At 46.9% G+C, this 18,805-nt stretch overlaps 1 protein-coding gene across 3 annotated transcripts in view; it reads left to right on the plus strand.

The window, feature by feature from the left end:
* Positions 1-18,805, plus strand: part of ZBTB7C (zinc finger and BTB domain containing 7C) — a 392,632-nt gene that overhangs the window by 139,272 nt on the left and 234,555 nt on the right. The window contains exon 1 of one of the 3 annotated variants that reach the window (XM_088476545.1): positions 15,172-15,250. The exons of 1 other annotated variant lie outside the window; for it this stretch is intronic. The gene's annotated coding sequence lies outside the window, so the exon portion shown is untranslated. Of the gene's footprint in view, positions 1-15,171; positions 15,251-18,805 lie in introns of those variants that run through there. One more of the 3 variants, XM_088476547.1, reaches the window with a different exon arrangement.

Consider the following 18,805-nt stretch of genomic DNA (forward strand, 5'->3'; position numbering starts at 1 on the left):
AACTAGCGACCCGCCCCGGCTTCGCACGGGAACAATTTCATCTCGTTTAAAGCCCCCTGCAACTTATGATAACCTACACTATGTCGCCAAAGTCCCCTGCATCTCGCCACAACCCCCTGCTTCTCACCAACTGCCCCCTGCATCTCCCCAGTGTCATCACAACCCCCACTGCTGCTGCCCTGTAGCTGGCTGGGGCCCGGCCACTGGAATGTGCTGGGAAGCAGTGGCGTCACTATGAGGGTGCAGGTCGCATCCTGGTGTCACCCTTGAAGGGGATGACAACAAAATACCGGCTCCTCCTCACTGACAGGAGCCGGTTGCTGCAGTCTGACATTATCCTGCAGCTCTCTGCTCCTGTTACAGAGGAGGAGCCAACAGTGCAGGCACAGGTCTCTGGGGGCAGCCTAGCATCTTCGGGGATGCTGGGCACGCCCCTGGAGTGATGCAATCAAGATTCCAGATAGGCCACGCCTCCTTAATCAACATCCCCTTTTTCTGCCACATGAGGGGTGTTATGGAGTGCGCACCGGGTGTCAGACTCAGTGACGTCTCTACTGGGAAGGGCATGAGGATCATGGATGAGAGATTTGTATTGCAGCTTCCGTATGTATTATTAGCACCACGTCCCCAGGGCACCTGTGAATATTTCTGCAGCCTCCATGCGCACCCCTTCAGAAGCTGAACATGGCGATGAGCAATGTCCTCTTTGCACAATGTACCATATATTATTTCCTGGGCTTCTTGTTGAGCTTCCATGCCACGGTGCCCCTGTCCGAAAACAGTGCTGACTTCCATGGGAGGTGCCTCCTGTCCACAGAGGGTGTGTGGTTGAGCGGGAACATCATGCTGGAGAGGGAGCACTTCACAGTGGAGGAGTGGTGGCCGGAGTCCACCTGCAGGTTCAGCGTAGGAATATCGGAACCCAATGGTTACTAACATCAATGTTTTTGTTCAGATGATAGTGTTATTACCATTTGATGGTGGCAGTCAGGTGTTTGCCATCATTCGATGGTGTTCCGATGGTTGTTGCTTTTTTAATACCTGATACCTATGCCTCCCCTGGCTCCTTCCAGGCTACTGTGTCTGCATCAGGGCATCTTCATGGGTTTGTTGGAGGCTGTCTCTCACTGCCTCAGAGAAGACCCTGCTCAGTCCATGACTCCCTCCCCTCTCTAGGCTGCTGTTAAGCAACAGGATATATTGCTATGTCTGATTGGCTCTCACTGTCTCTTGCTGTTTAAGCATCGTGGACAGCTCCTATACAGCAGCTTGATGTAAGATTTTTTACTGTGACTGCTTCTCTAAAATTGTCACTGTTTGGCTCCCTTTTGTCACAGATGAATGGTTCATACATCTAAACCTTCCTCGACCAATGCTGTATATAATAATGAAAACCCCATCAAAATCTGTCCTGTGGTTCAAGAGATTAGCCTGAATAAACAGACAGAACCTAAACCAGTTGATGCGCATCAACTCAGGATTTTTATGTCAGTGTAAAAGGGTAATAACTGAACTTCATTAATGTGATAGTAGTAACAGCAGAGAATAGTGTCTAAGGAGCAAATTCAAGTAAGAGCAACATTTTTACCCGGATTTTCGTACTCAATTGCCCTGGAGAAATTCAGCTGTAGTAATTTCAAAAGGAATGACTACATCTTATTTCCGGCAGCCCCCGTTTCCCCCAGCAAATGCAAAATCAGTGAAAATCCCTATTTTAAGTTAAAAATGTTGGGACTTTCTTCAAAACCCCTTGGACACCCCCCCCCCCATTACAGAATAGGCAATTGGAAGTTTCCAATTAGCTCAATTAGTCCAATAATTAATGTAATTATTGGTCTTAAAAATGGCCTTAAATTACCCCAAAATAAACTTCTTTGTTAATTTATGCTCCACCAATTTAATGCCAGTATTTTATGTAAATGAAAAATATTTGCTTTTTATTTTTTTTTGTTACATTTTTTATTATTTTAATTGGCCTCAAATTACTTCAAACTCTCCTTTTTATTTACTTTTTTTGCATTTTGCTATTTTTTTTATTTGTATTTAAGCAAAAAGTTAGTTTATTTAAAATATTTTTTTACTTTGTATTAAAAAATACATAAATCAGCCATTTTTAGCATTTTTCAACATCAAAATATTTTATTTGGGACAGTAATAAACATAATTACTGTTACCCAATATTTAAAAAAAAAAATTTAGGATATAGGCTGTTAGCCAATTATTATTTTTTTCTTAAATTTCCCGCACAGTTTCTGAAGTAAAAATTACTGCAACCATAATGTCCATATCGACAATCTGAATGTGGCCATTTTGTACCACAACTCTTTTAGATTTAGGATACATCAATCGCTGGTTTATACAGTGATTTCCCAGGTAGGGAATAATTTGGGAGTAATTATGACTGCATTTATTTTATATATTATTTTCCTAACTGCTAATTTTGTCATAATTATTACAACTATATTTATAACATAAATATCACCACAACCACCAACAGTTATATAACACATTTTTATATATATAAATACCACCATCAATCCAAGCTTTGCTAAGACATTTCACATGACACAACCCAGTAGATGTCTAAATTGTGCCCGAGATCTGTCCATCCCCGCAGTGCGTCCTCCCTGCCTGCTGCTCAGCTGTCACTGGGGAAGGCTGGAGAGGAAACTGTGGTTAGATAAGATATGTGAATTCTGGATATTAAAAGGAACCATTCTCCTTTTTTAACAACTTGAAATATTCCAATTAGTTTTCCACATTAATATATATAGTTACTAGCATAATTTTGCTTTCTTGGGGTCACTGATTTACTTAAATGTGTATCACTGATGATCTCCACTCTGGTATAAGTCAGGGCTGCTTACTTTCCCCAAGTAGCAACTCTTAGGAGATTAAAGAGACAAATTTCACCTGAAAGAAAAAAGTGACATAAAAAGATAATTCGTTTAAAAATTTAAGAAATCTTGTTTTATGGGTTTATTTAGGTCGTTGGTTTCTCTTACATTATTTAAGGGCACTTCTTGCCTACATAACAGAGGAAGCTATTTTGTGGTTTTAGATTTATTTTATGTATCAGTATAAAATTGCATAGATTTCCAAATTTATTGCTGAAGATAATTCTTTGAGATTTTGTGACGAATTGTCCTGACAGCACCATGTGTAAGTTCCCAAAATTGTGTGATATATCCAAAAATTAACCTATGAAAATCAGATTATTTAACAGTACTTTACGATGGTATTTCCAACCTAGATTAGTCTGTATGATGATCTTCCATGTTATGATCCAATCACCTGTCCTGACCTCGCAGTGGCCAGATCTGTCCAATTTTTCTCACAGATAATTTTTTGGCCAAGTAAACCTGACCATACACTATACTTGACTACTCTCCTGGAGTGTCCGGGGGACTCGGAAATCATTTCTCCTGTACTACCAGAGGAGTAGATCAACCTCCAGGGCGCAGCCAGCATTGTGTAGCAGAGGCAGGCGATTTGAAATGCGTCACCATACACCCTGAGTTTCCCTCCAGGGACCTTCCAAATGGGATTCACATATTGTCAACAAGTACACCATATATGGATCCACTGTTGGGTCTGATTGTGGTAGGCTGGATCCAGCACTGTAACAGGGCTTTATTGCGCCCTTTTCTGTCCAAACCTCTTGAGAACATGGCGTTATACTGAGGGGGTGGGGCATCCACTGCTGGGAATTACAGCACTGCCCGGAGCATCTCTGGAAGATGCTGCAGTGTATTTTTCTGGAGCATCCAAAGGACGCTTCGGGCCGCACTGCAGTCCCGATTCTGGCTGCAATGTGCCGTGGCAGGCACTCTGCTAACCAGAGGCAGGAGCTGTGAGGCAAAGCACAGCACGCAAACCTCTAGTCACGGCCTGGCTGGATCACTGTGATTTAAACATACATATTAGATCCAGCTACTCAGGTTTGGCGAGAACATTTGGATTAGGCACATTAGCTATACATTATACATTAGCTGTACTATACTTGCTTACGTTTCATGCATGTCCGCAGGGAGATGCAGGGAAAAATTATAGAAAGAAAAGGCGAGTTTGATTTTTACATGGTGGACAGGGCAGCCTGTATAAATGACCTTACTAAGTAATCGTGTCCGTCACCACTGTTTAGCGAGGTGGACGTGTCCTTTTGATATGATTTTTCCAATCAGAGAATGTCCCCACTGAGCTTGCAGGCAGACGAGCGTCCTTGTGGGATGGTCACCCGGAGTCCACAAGGCCTTTCCCTAATTCAGGATTCTCTCAGACATTTTAAGACAATTGTTGGCAACTGTGGCATTGACAATAAAGGTTCGGAATATTATGTCGTCCTTCACCATGATGGCGCTCGCCACTTCGACATGACCGCGTCGTCATGGTTGTTATGTTGACATCAAACACGTATCCATTCAGCATGTCGACACTGATGTGATGTCGACATGGTCGGAATGTCAACAGTTTTTTTTAATGCCAGTCTATCCCTACGCGAAACCTAACCCGTAACCCCTAACACTAACCTTGGCCCTAACTCTAATGCAAATGTTGACATTATTAACCTTATCGACATCATAAGAATGTCGACATCATCAAGGTCAACATTGATATTGATGACCGTATGACTGCATCCCATACATGCCTACTGTCCCGGAACGGCTGGGAGGCTCCTGCACATCGGGTGCTGCCCTTGGCCGCACAGAAATGCATACAAGTATCTCGCAGTGCCCCGCCCACCCGCTCAGCCCCGTCCACTCTCCCCAGTAAAGTGGGGGGCCGGGCGCCCAATGACACGATTCGTGCTGAAAGACGTTATCATAGCCATGCCTCCCGCTTTATAATGACGTTTATTGGCATTGTATAGCAGGGAGCGGAGCCACGATGACACGTTCATGCTGGCAGTCCCCCTGCACTGCCCACCAGTGCCGCACCATGCTCACTCACTGCCCACCGCTGTGCCAACCTGACTGCCCCCTCTCGGAGGAGACAGCGAGTATGACAGCAAGTATTCTGCATCCTGACAATAGCATACTTTATTAATGGCTGGTTTCTCGTTTGCTGTTGATATTAGCATAATTTTCTGTCCTGAATTTGCCTTGTGACCTTATAGATCCCTTTTGCCTTCAAATTAAACGGCCCATCGTCTCCCCATAATTCTCAGCCGCGAGTATAGTAGTTTTAGATTAAAATTAGGCTCATTTTATATCGGCACATTAGTTGATCTGCAGAGGACCATTAAAATGTAATTTCTCAAATCCTGCATCACTGTCCATTAATTTGTCTCTCATTGCCGATGGGACCGTGATATATGACTGAAAACCTGTCCAGTGTTTAATTCATTATTAATAAGCTCTCAGTCCTTGTTCCAGATACAGAAATATTGCAGAGTGTGCTTGACGAGAAGATGTGGTTTGGCCTGAAAGTGACTGTTTTAATGTGCATCTAAACCTGAAGAAAAGTATTTGAAATGATGGCTACTCTATACTAACTCCACTTTAACGGCACATTTGCTATGAAAATCATTGAGATGTTGCTTACTACACACTGTCACATATAGAGTGGACCTGTTACTTAATAAATACAGTGGTGTCAGTGCCGGATTAAGGCTTGTGGGGGCCCTTGGGCAACTAAGTTGTGGGGGCCCCCACCAAGCCACACAGAGCCTACCCTCCTGTCTCGCTCCCCTTAATCCGGCTCTGAGTGGTGTCCGTTTGGTGGGCTGGACCAATATACTGCATATTAGATTAGTGTGAATCTCTTTGGAAGTTTGCACTTCTTTGAATTTCTAGTTCCGCCACAAGACAAAATTTTGTCAAATTTTCTTGAATCTAAAATTGGAATTTTTACATGTTATCGCCTTTGTGCGTTTGAATTTTCATATACAGAAGTGATGTTAATGGGTGTACAAAGGCCCTGATTCAGAGCCGGACACTCTGACAGAGCGCTCGCTCTGAATCAGGGCCTTCCTTCTGGATTTTTACAGCGGCCACCTGGCCGCTTGTATTGCTGTGGGTGACCACCCACAGCTATAGCGAGCGGGCAGGAAGATGGTCGCAATGGTCAAGACCATCACGACCATTGGGCTTGCGACAAGACCCTTGTGGTAGGGTCTCCTTTCCGCAAGCCCTGGAGTGCTTTCGGCTCAAACAGAGCCGAGAGCACTCCCACTGACATCACTTGTGATGTCAGTGGGGCCGGCCCCAGACGGAAGGCGTTCCCATGGGAACGCCTCCGTCTGGGTAGCCACGCCCCTGGCACGCCCACCAAAGGGGGCGTGCTGTGACTCAACATCGACAGCACGCCCCCTTTGGTACGAGACCCGGAGTGACGGTTTGCCTGTCGCTATCCGGGTCTCGCGCATGCGCACGACGGAGCCGGCTCCGTCGTGCGCATGCGCACTGGGCCAAAATCGACCCGCTTGCGAGCGCTCGCGAGCGGGTCTGAATCAGGCCCAAAGTTCTGTAAATAATATCTGTATGAAGCGTGAGTTTTGATGTCGATGCTTATAATCGGTTAGTGCTGATGTCATCACTTGACTAAATCTGCCATTTGTACCATAACAGGTGATTGTGTCCTCATTCATCCGGGGTATTTGCGTCATATGGAGTGAGACACTTGGCGCGACTTAGACACACTGCAGTGGCCAAATTTAGCATCTTTTATGATGTGGGTGAGTGATCCATGGAATGTCACCAATTCTCAGTTTTGGGGCCACGAAGCCTGCTTTCCCCACAAGGAGGCCAAATTAGCGACAGTATGTTTTCTACCTGATGAATACATTTAGCAATGATGAAAGTCTGGGCTGGACGGACCTGTGCAACTATGTAGCACTCTCACTTTCTCTATCTCTCCGAGTTTGAGAGCTACAGTAGTAACATTCCTGATGTAAGCTGTGTGCGCCTGCCACCTCCGACTAGTTGCCTGGCAACCCTGGCCGCAGCCGATATACTGTAGGTGTTACACCATCATTTGCTGTTTTATTGGTACTATATTTTTAGATTTAATTTCTGCATCAAACCAAAAAGAAAATCAGTTAGAGCAACAGATAATAGCAGAGTATCACAGCCTGGGCTCGGTCCTGCAGCGAGGGAGATGTAAAACATGCAGCCGGTGGTGTTATACTATGTTATATTGCATGCAGCTGCTAATGTATGCAGTGTTTAGTATTAGATTGTTAGTGTTGTTGCATTTATTTCTCTTTTAAAAAGAGGTTTCCATATAAAACAAGGGGATTTGTACCTTGGACCTCAGTTTAGGGGAGATGTACTAAGCCTTGAAGAGGGATAAACTGGAGAGAGATAAAGTACCAGCCAATCAGCTCCTAACTGTCATTTTTCAAACACAGCTGTTAACTCACAGTTAGGAGCTGATTGGTTGGTACTTTATTTTTCTGCACTTTATCACTCTACAAGACTTAGGGCCTGATTCAGACCCGGTCGTAAGCTCTGAGCGCTCGCAACCGGGTCGATGGTGGCCCAGAGCGCATGCGCACGATGGAGCCGGCTCCATCATGCAAATGCGCGAGACCCGGATAGCGATGGGCAATCCGTCGCTCCGGGTCTCGTACCAAAGGTGGCGTGCTGTCGATGTTGAGTGACAGCACGCCCCCTTTGGTGGGCGGGCCGGGGGAGTGGCTGCCCAAACGGAGGCGTTCCCATGTGAACGCCTCCGTTTGGGGCCGGCCCCACTGACTTCACGAGTGATGTCAGTGGGATAGATTTCGGCTCTGTTAGAGTCGAAATCTCTCTGGGGCTTGCGGCAACGAGACCCTACCACAAGGGTCTCGTGGCAAGCCCGATAGTCGTGATGGTCTTGACCCTCGCGACCATCTTCCTGGTCGCTCGCTATAGCTGTCACCCACAGCTATGCGAGCGGCCAGGAGGCCGTTCTAAAAAAAAAAAAGAACGGCCCTGATTCAGAGCGAGCACTCTGTCAGAGCGTCCGGCTCTGAATCAGGGCCTTAGTACATCTGCCCCTTTGTCTGTGGATTCAGCATCCTGTCACCAACGGCCTCTAATTAATTCATAGAGGTCCTGTGAAAAATTTGTTCTGTGACAAAAAGTGTGCAGTTACGTGCTAATTTGTAAGAAGCGCCCTCAGCTTAACTCTCAGCTGCCCCATGTTCAATGACTAAGGGGGGAATTCAATTCAACGGGAATTGAGTTGCGCCGGGAGGGAGCTCCCAGAGCTATTTAATTCAGTGCGCTGTTATGTCGGAGAATGCCGGTTCTCGCGACTTAACAAGGGTGTTAAGGCATGAGAACCGGCATTCTCTGACTAAAGTGCCGGGCTCGCGGCTGTTAGTGCTGTGCTAAGCCTTTGCCCGCCCAAACAGCGCTGTGTATTGAATAGCTGCGGGAGCTCCCTCCCGCAGCTATTCAACATCGCACTGAATTGAATTCCCCCTTATGAGTTTGAAAGGGCAGAGTTTATATGGAAGTGGGCGCGTCCTCACAATACAGGGATTTTGGGATGGTTTAGGGGTGTGGGCTGGCCAGACCAGAGTCTTCGGACTCAGCACTCGGATCGCAGATGCTGACAGTCGCAGTGGCGTAAGTTCATTCCAGACGCCCGGAGGCAAGTTATAATTTGGTGACCCTCCCCCATCACAGCCGCTGACACTGTAACGTAGCAATCTGCATGCAGACAGGCTATAGATAGACGAAGGCAGCAGCTGATGGTCTGACATGGAGCTCTCCACTAGTGTATGGTGGCTTCTCAGGTGCCGGGAAGAGGTGCCATGTATTGGGCGGCCCTGACGGTATACTCCTGGTACATAGTTACAGCTCTAAGTGGGGTGTATATGTTGTGGACAATGGAGGAGGTGCCCCTTCAGAGCTGGAGCCCGGCAGCAGGCGCCTCCATTGTCTCCCATAGTTCTGCCCCTGGACAGTCGGCGTCTTTTCCCCTCAGACGTCTCCTGCTGGTTGTGTCTCTTGCTCTCTGCGGTATATTATTTGGGCCTGGCCACACCCACAATTACATCATCCCGCGGGGCCCAATGTCACGTGCATCCTTTGCTTGCAGACCACACCTCCAAATAGTTGTATTGTAAGAGGATTTGTATTATTCTTTATTTCCATGACGTAGCACTGTACAGCCCTACCATTGGGCACACAGACAATGAATACAACAAGGAGGCAATTAACTTGACAATGTAACGTATATGGAGCACCTGGAAGACACCCGCACAATCTCAGGGAGTAAAGGATGAACAGGCCCCCATACAGAAAGGCAACACTGCCAAACTCTGTATGGTGCCCCAATTAGAGTGACAGGAAAGCACTGGGGGGCTGGAAATGGGATTTTTAGTGGTGTCTGCAAGTAGACTAATTATCACCATCATTTAACTCATTAAGTCTAATGGAATATCCTGCGAGATGGAGGCACGGGCACGATCCAGGTGATTTAGCCGGTATTTTTAAAGTTGCAATCATTTTAAAAGGCAAAACCAGCCTTTTAAATTATTTCTGCTTTGCAAAATATCGGCGAACTCGCCGGAATAGAGTTCATGCCTGCAGCTCGCAGACTATTGCATAAGGCTCTTATAGGCCCCAATTCAGAGGTGGACGCTATCACAATTCAGTCGCAAATGACTAATGTTTTTCTTTCTGCGCATGCGCCGGAACCACAGTGCGCTTGTGACGCAATGGAGCTGCGGCTCCAGTCACGTTGCGTTGTTAGGCACAGCCTGATTGTCAGGTAATAGACATTTCAGGTTGGTAATGAGCACGTTTTTTAAAAATGGAGTCACGTCGTCTCCATTTTGGGAGCATGCCGAAGCCAGCAACTCCGCGAGCAGACCCCGCTGGCTTTGGCCGCTTAGCTGTGTTGGACATTCTCAGCATCTTTGGGTTGCTCAGATGCCCGATGGCCGCCGCACTGTTGCCGATGTTTCTTTGATGCTGTGACTTCAGACGCAGTCATCGAGAAAACATCCGAGTAGCCGGCAGTGGTCGTCTGACAGATCCGCTGCTACCGAAGAGGCAGCTGTGATCCGGACTGCGTCCAACTCTGAATGAGGCCCTAACGAGAATATTTTTGTAACGTCATCACTTAATTTAGCTATCGGACAAATATAAAGGGAAAGTAGCAAAGAGGGTTAGAGTCCCTTTAAAATGAACCTGTCTTACTGCAACCTGGATGTAACACTGTAAGTGGAAGCTTTACAATGTTCTGATCATTTGGAATATTTGCCATTCCAGCCAAAGACAAACAGTACGAGGGAGAGATAAGATGGGCGAAACACAGACATAGGGATATTTCCCTATACATAACTGAAGCCCGTCATCACAGCCCTTTACGTATAGTAGCTATTCAGGTCTCAGGAGCACAGCGTCTATCTATACTCAATGGGCCATATTCAATTTGCCGCGGGAGTTCACCTGCGACTAATTGCCAGAGTCCCGCGGCGCGGGGATTAGTAATTCAATGAAATAGCTTTTTTCCCCGCGTTGTAAAATCGTGACTCGTGCGCGTAAACACACTGATTCCATGAAAACGGCTGAATCAGTGGTTTTCCCTCGCGCGCGAGGCCGATTAGGCCGTTTTTACGCAGATTTTACCGCGCACCTCCATGAGGGGACTCCCGCGCGAGGAATCCCCCCTAATTGAATTGGATCAGCGCGAGAATTAGTGGCGGGTGAACTCCCGCGGCTAATTGAATATGGCCCAATGTTTCAATAGCTGTAGAGGAACTTGCTGAAATTTGAATCAAGTTGTTAACAATCTCATAACTGAGGAGCATTTGCCGTAGTTTAGGAACAGAACATTTGCTGACTTGTCGCAGAGGTTGGCAGTGTCGCGGTATCGATGCCATTTACGTTGGCGGTAACGAATATTTTTTCTTCTTTAAAACATCAAAGAGTTACCTACCGCTGACGATTACAAGACACGCGGATACACGCACACGGACACACACACACGGGCGCCACAAAATTTTGGTTGGGGGGGGCTAAGATATCATTTCATTTTGGTGCCCCTAAAGACACACGTCAAACGCTGCAAACTTTGCGCCATCTAGCCGCCCTATGTACAGATGTACAGATATGAATCCGCACATATAGTGACCACAACGTCAGACTCCACCGAAATACAGAAATAGGGACTCCCAATCTCTCTAACCCAGCAATTTATGCAACAACTAATACACACAGATTTCAGTAATATTAATAGCTGCACATTTCAGCGGGTTTTGTTTAGTCCTAATACTATAGGAGGTGTCAGTAGTGTGTATTGGGAGTCGGCAAGGTATGCAGTCGGGAAGCCGGCGGACCTAATCCCGACAGCCGGCTTCCCGACTGTCATATCCCGGCAAGGGTCTAAAGACAGGCATCGATATGCCGACGCCTGTCATTAGACATACGCCAGGAGACCACCGAGCGCGGACAGCCGCGGAGGGGGGGGGGTTGTGGGTTAGGTTTATGGTTCCCAGGGTGGACTTAGGGTTAGGCTCCCCCCCCGGGAGGTTAGGTTTGGGCTAGGGGAAGGGGGGGGTTAGGGTTAGGCACCCCCGGGAAGAGGTTAGGGTTAGGCACCCCCCTGGGGACTTAGGTTTAGGCAGCGGGGAAGGGGGGTTAGGTGTAGGCCCTTAGAGGGGGGATTACTGTTAGGTACTGGGGGGGGAGGTTAGGGATAGGGACCCTTAAAGGAGGGTTAGGGGGTAGAATTACTTTAGCTAATACTTACCTGAGGACGATCGGGATTTCCACTGCTGCCGGGATGCTGGTGTCGGGATTCCAACCGCCGGTCGCATAAATCATACCGATTCCGTTGGCAAATATGGTAAAAAATAAACAAATATGCAAATTAATTTTTCCTAAACTTTATTCTCTAATAAGTCAGACATGTTACTTACAGCTGTATATGTGTATCCAACAAAGTAATGACCTCACTGCTTCTGTACATTACAGGGGGGGGGGGGGGGGCTCCGTTCTGCCTCAGCATGAAGGCAAACGTTACACACAGGCCCAGCAGGTGCGTCCTGGCTCTTATGAAACTTCCCATGAGGCTGCTGTTGATTTCCTCTACGGGTCAGAGAAGCATGTGATGAGCTTCACCAATCAGAGCTCAGCACATGCCTCTCTGACCATTTGTGCTAAGTCTCATTGGACTTTTACTCAGCACCCAGCAATGCACTGCACTCAGGGCCTCATTTAGTAACGAGTAGGATAATGGTGTTCCAGCCAATCAGCTCCCAACTGTCAACTGTTAGAAAAATGACAGTTGGGAGCTGATTGGCTGGAGCACCATTCATCATACACAGTGACTTGTTTTGGTGATAAAACTCGTTACTAAATGGGGGCATTAACTGGCGCCTTTCTCAAATGTTGAGTACATGTGACTCATATTTGTGGGGATCTTTGGCATCAAGGATATTTCTCTTATGTTTTACTGTAAAAATAAGTTACCTGTGATCATCTGCAGTTCTTGCATACCTCCCCAAACGTTCTGATTTCAGCAGGACAGTCCCGCTTTTTGGGCACTGCCCTGCTGTCCCACCCTCAGGCCACAGTGCCCTGCTGGCGGGAGGCGGTTGGGGTGGTGACTTTATCACCGGTGAATGGATGATTCGCACATGGTCACGCCATCCATACCATACTGGGAGAGGCTGGGAGCTATCCAGCAGCTCCAGGACCGCTGGGCAAGCCCCCAGCATGATGAAAGACGTTGGCGTGACACGAAGACACAAAACATCAACACCAGGGGGCAGGCCTTACCTTCTTTCGCACGAGCGCCTATGACGCACGCGAGATGTCCCAGGGCAGTATTTTAAAATCTTGGGAGGCATGGGGGAAAGTGATGTGAAGCACTGGGTAACTTCAGACTTCCTTACTCTCCCGGAAGGTGCAGGAGACTCCCTGTTTTTTTGGGTAGTCCCCAGATGCCTGAAAGTGTTGGTGGATCTCCCTCATCTTGCCCACTTCCTGGTAAAGTGGGCAGGATTGGGAGATAATACTGGGACTCGTGGGTCCGTATGGAGGGGGTAGAGCTAAAACGTCACAAATTGCATAATTTTAGCCCACGATCCGCTATGGTTTTCCATGATGGAGACGGGGCCCTAATGACGTGAAGCACCTGGCTCCACCAGCGAAGTGGACAGCTCCATCTCCTCTCCGGTCTTCTCCTGGAGAGGAGAAACATAAAGTTGGCAAGTATGTCTTTTTTATTTTAATTGGATGTGAGAGGAAATCAGTATTCATTTTGTAGACTTGTATATAACTTTTACTAGTTTGACACACTTGGGGGGGTATTTATCAAAGCTGGGAGAGAGATAAAATTGTAAAAATAAAAAAAATTACCAACCAATCAGCTCCTATAATTTTTTTAAACACAGCCTGCAAAATTTGAAGCTGATTAGTTAGTACTTTATCTCTCTCCCAGCTTTGATAAATACCCCCCCTCTAGTGAGATGGTCAATATGGATTAATGTAAAGGATGTTTATATTAAATGGAGGAGACTGCACACTTTCAGGGTCACGCCTTGTTGTGCGGAGGCACCTCCCGAGTTAGCATGTTTGTTAGTGGGTGGGCCTAGACGGGCCATTTCGCAAGTGGCATTCTTTACGCTTTAGTAAATAACGCCCAGTGTCGAAATCAATGTCATAAACATTTGTCAAAATCCTTTATTCAATCGCATGAGACCTTAAGTCAGGGGTCAGGGAACTTTTTTACCTTTTACCCCAAAATATATTTAGATACGCCGACGTTACCTCCTTGATTTGAAAGGAAGCAAATCATATAGTAGTGCCACCATATAATGCCCCTGTAGTAGTGCCCCCATATAATGCCCCTCTAGTAGTGCCTCCATAGTTATGCCCCTGTAGTAGTGCCCCCATAAAATGCCCCTGTAGTAGTGCCTCCATAGTTATGCCCCTGTAGTAGTGCCCCCATATAATGCCCCTGTAGTAGTGCCCCATAGTTATGCCCCTGTAGTAGTGCCCCCATATAATGCCCTTGTAGTAGTGCCCCCATATAGTGCCCCTGTAGTAGTAGTGCCCCCATATAATGCCCCTGTAGTAGTGCCCCCATATAGTGCCCCTGCAGTAGTGCCCCCATAGTTATGCCCCTGTAGTAGGGCCCCCATATAATGCCCCTGTAGTAGTGCCCCCATAGTTATGCCCCTGTAGTAGTGCCCCATATAATGCCCCTATAGTAGTGCCCCCATATAATGCCCCTGTAGTAGTGCCCCCATATAGTGCCCCCATAGTTATGCCCCTGTAGTAGGGCCCCCATATAATGCCCCTATAGTAGTGCCCCCATAGTTATACCCCTATAGTAGTGCCCCCATAGTTATGCCCCTGTAGTAGTGCCCCCATAGTTATGCCCCTGTAGTAGTGCCCCCATATAATGCCCCTATAGTAGTGCCCCCATAGTTATGCCCCTGTAGTAGTGCCCCCATATAATGCCCCTGTGGTAGTGCCCCCATAGTTATGCCCCTGTAGTAGTGCCCCCATATAATGCCCCTGTAGTAGTGCCCCTGTAGTAGTAGTAGTACCCCCATATAATACCCCTGTAGTAGTGCCCCCATATAATGCCCCTGTAGCAGTGCCCCCATATAGTGCCCCTGTAGTGCCGCTTGTTCCAAAAAAAACCCCACTTACCTTAATCCCCGCTCCTGCATCCGCCGCCGTCCTGTCTGCCCGGCTGCTCCTCGGAACTATGGGAGAGACGTCATAATGTCTCTCCCATAGAGCGCATGGAGAGTGCCGGAAGCTGGAGTTCAGAAGAGAACTCCAACCTCCGGCTAACGCGCGCTGCAGGGAAGGAGCCGGGCGCCCGCTGGTAATAACATCTCAGCGGGCGTCCGGCTTAGAGCCTCCCTGCGGCACAGCCGGGCATGCATATGAATATAGAATGATTCATATGCATTCCCGGCTGTCCGTCCATTATCCCCAGGATTTTCATTTTTACCCCATGTGGGGTAATTTACCCCTGTTCCTCAACCACTGCCTTAAGTGGAAGGTTTTGTTTATATGGGAAATAAATTTGTCCTGCTCTCATTAACCAGCTGTGATCCAAAATGTGCCTTTTAAAGTAAAAATCAGTTCAAACTTCCTGCCAATAGGGTAAACCCTCATTTACAGGGCAAAGTGACGATGTGCTGATGAAAACGGTTTAATAATTTCTCCCCACGCCTCTGATATCCCCACATTGCAGAGTGATTGGATGTTGGCGTCCTGGAAGCAGTAACAGATAGAAGGGAGGTGCTCTCGGTGGGTCTGTTTGAGTATGATAAGTGTGGGTGAGTAGCAACGGGTGCAGATAATGGTGTCATGCCGTACAAAGCTCAGCCAGTGTTATATCTCAGCCGGTCACTATGGCAGAACACACCCATCCACCTGATATCTAATCTCCTTGTTAAAATACCTTTAATGTAAAACAGAGCAGGGGAGTGCGAGGCCGCTGATGGTGCTCGGTGATATCATGTTGCCATTAGGGGATTGTGGTTTCTTTATATATCACAACAAATAATACAAATAGGAAACGTGTTGATCTTAAAACCCTGATTTATAAACGTGATGTGATGTCACAATTACAGGCGCAGGCGGCGGAATGCTGGAGTGGGTTTTACAGCCACCTAGGGGTTAATTTACTAAAGTGAGAGTTTTTAGAAGTGAGTTTTAAAAGTGATGTTGCCCATAGCAACCAATCAGATTCTACTCAACATTTAACTAGCACCTTCTAGAAGATAATAGCTAGAATCTTATTGGTTGCTATGGGCAACATCTACACTTCTAAAACTCACTTCTAAAAACTCTCACTTTAGTAAATTTACCCCCCAACAATATAAAGAGCTTTGGTTTATTTTTATTTTCAAACATCCAAACATTTGTATCCTCATCCTATTCCACTTACTAATCAGCCGCAACGTGGGACAAAATCTACATTTACCCACTGGAAAAAAAAAAAAGCCCACAACATAGGGCCTGATTCAGAGCCGAACGCTCTAACCAGAGCGCTCGTTCTGAATTAGGGCCCTCCTCCATGAAAATGGAGCGTCCTCCTGGACGCTCGCATAGCTGTGGGTGACCACCCACAGCTTATGCGAGCGTCCATGATGATGGTCGCGATGGTCAAGACCATCGCGACCATCGGGCTTGCGACGGAGACCCTGCGGTAGGGTCTCCCTGCCGCAAGCCCTGGAGTGATTTTGGCTCTATCAGAGCCAAAATCACTCCCACTGACATCACTAGTGATGTCAGTGGGGCCGGCTTCAGACGGTAGGCGTTCCCATGGGAACGCCTCCGTCTGGCAGCCACGCCCACCAAAGGTGTTGATGTTGATTGACAGCACGCCCCCTTTGGTGCGAGACCCGGAGCAACGGAGAGCCCGTCGCTATCTGGGTCTTGCGCATGCGCACAACGGAGCTCCCTCCGTTGTGCGCATGCGCAGTGGGGCAACTTCGACCCGCTTGCAAGCGTCCTGCGCTTGCGAGCGGGTCTGAATGACCCCCATAATACAGAAACCTCCAGGAGTCATTTCCTAAAATCCATAGTTTATTATAGTTAGTGATGTACACTCCATGGTCTTTTTTTTAATCTTTTTTATTTCTAAACCTGTCAGGGTTTATTGACCAAAATAAGGCTAGACAGCATGTATCCACTAAACTTCTACAGTATATAACTTTCACTATTGGAAAATCAGGTCAAGATAAGATAGCCGTACATTGCATCGGTCTTGATAATGATGTATATACACTATGTAGACAAAAGTGAATGGACAATCCCAAGTAAGCTGGTTTGGCATGGGTCCACTAGTTATAATGAATGGTCACATTAACTCTGAGAAGTATAGAGATGTTTTCGATACCTCTGTGTTCCCTCCATTTTGGCAGTTCTATGGAAACAACAAATGTTTTTATCAGGACGACAATGCCACCTGCCATGTTTTCAGGGCAACGCTGGACTGGTATACAGAAAATTCGGTAACCCGGATGGACTGGTCAGCTCAGAGTCCACATCTGGGATGAATGGAAGCAACGGATGCATTCTTGGCCGACTCAACCTTCAGTGTCACAGTTGGTCACTGTACATAAGGTGGAATGGCAAAACATACCACCTGCTGTTGTCCTATGAACTTGTGGACAGTTTGCCAAGAAGAGCGTCTGCAGTAATCACTGCATGTGGTGGACCTACAAAGTACTAACGTCAATATAATCAGTATCCTCCTATTGTAGTACTGCGGTCGGTCAGCTGATGTCTCTGGCCAATGACCAGCTACCAAGGGGTATTTTAGGGCACTTCCTGCAGCAGAAAGTTGCCTGTACAACTTCGCTCCTATAGTGGTTTATACTGTGACTGTGTCTCAGGCTCCGCAGTGTTCCTTCCCAGTGAACCCTCCTTGTGACTACCACCGCTATTCAGCTATTCATTCCAGGCGCTGTCTACCACCGCTGTTCAGTGTTTCATACCAAGTGCTGACTACCATCGATTCCCAGTGTTTCATATGAAGTGCTGGCTACCATCGCCACTCAACATCTCGTACCAACTATCGATCACCATCGATTCTCAGTGCCTCATTCCAAGTGCTGACTACCATCGATTCTCAGTGTTTCATATCAAATGCTGACTACCATCGATTCCCAGTGTTTCCTATGAAGTGCTGGCTACCATCGCCACACAGCATCTCATACCAACTATCGATCACCATCGATTCTCAGTGCCTCATTCCAAGTGCTGACTACCATCGATTCTCAGTGTTTCATACCAAGTGCTGACTACCATCGCCACTCAGCATCTCATACCAACTATCGATTCTCAGTGTCTCAGTCCAAGTGCTGACTACCATCGATTCTCAAGAGTCTTATACCAAGTGCTGGCTACCATCGCCAATCAGCATCTTATGCCAACTATCGATTACCATTGCCACTCAGCATCTCATACCAACTATCGTTTACCATCGATTCTCAGTGTCTCATTCCAAGTGCTGACTACCATCGTCACTCAGCGTCTCATACCAAGTCCTGATTACCATTGCTATTCAGCATCCCATACCAGGTGCTGATTACCAGTGCAACTCACATATCAGTCTTGGAGCATCATCCTTGCTCATCAGTTCTTATATAGTCCTCCCATATCTATCTCTGTGTTTTCTCCAGGTACCTGCCTCAGCGGCCACTACCTGTTCACTTGGTGCAGCGAAACCCACATCCCGCTTGGAGGGGTCAATGGTGAATACCATTGAGTGGACTAGACTCCGCGCCCTGGGCTAGGTCTCGCCAACACCTGGGAGAGACATATGAAGAGGACGTATATATTGCCTTCCCGTTTCCACTCATCCGCTACTCGTAGCCCACCGGCCCAAGTTCCAGCAGTTGTAGCCTATATACTGTACACACCAGGATTGTGCATTGAAGTGACTGGGACAAGACATTGATGTTGTATAAGAGTGTGTAATTTGGAGAGCGGTGAACCCCCTGGTATTTGATGGCAAATTTGATACATTTTTGTGTTGTGTTGTGTTGTTCAACCTAATAATAAAATGTGCCATTTTTTCACCCATTACAATGATTTATTTAAAGTCACTTTGAGGTAGCGGGAAGGCCAAAGGCAATGCATAGCGATCTCCTACCGTCAAACTGGTGGACTGACAATTCAAAAAAGCTAAGCATTATCCCAGTATTTTCACATTTGGTGGCAGCGGTGGGATCAGCTAGAGCTGGGTGTCACTCTTCTAGATGTCCTAAATAGTTATAGTATAATTAATTATGCATTGTGTTTACACTACCTTGCAAAAAAGTGCACAGTGATGCAGGAAGTAAGCGCACGTATGGAGGAATCTTACATAGACCTGAACA

This window comes from Taudactylus pleione, unplaced genomic scaffold (assembly GCF_031769625.1).
Source record: "Taudactylus pleione unplaced genomic scaffold, aTauple2 ptg000189l, whole genome shotgun sequence".
NCBI lineage: Eukaryota > Metazoa > Chordata > Amphibia > Anura > Myobatrachidae > Taudactylus > Taudactylus pleione.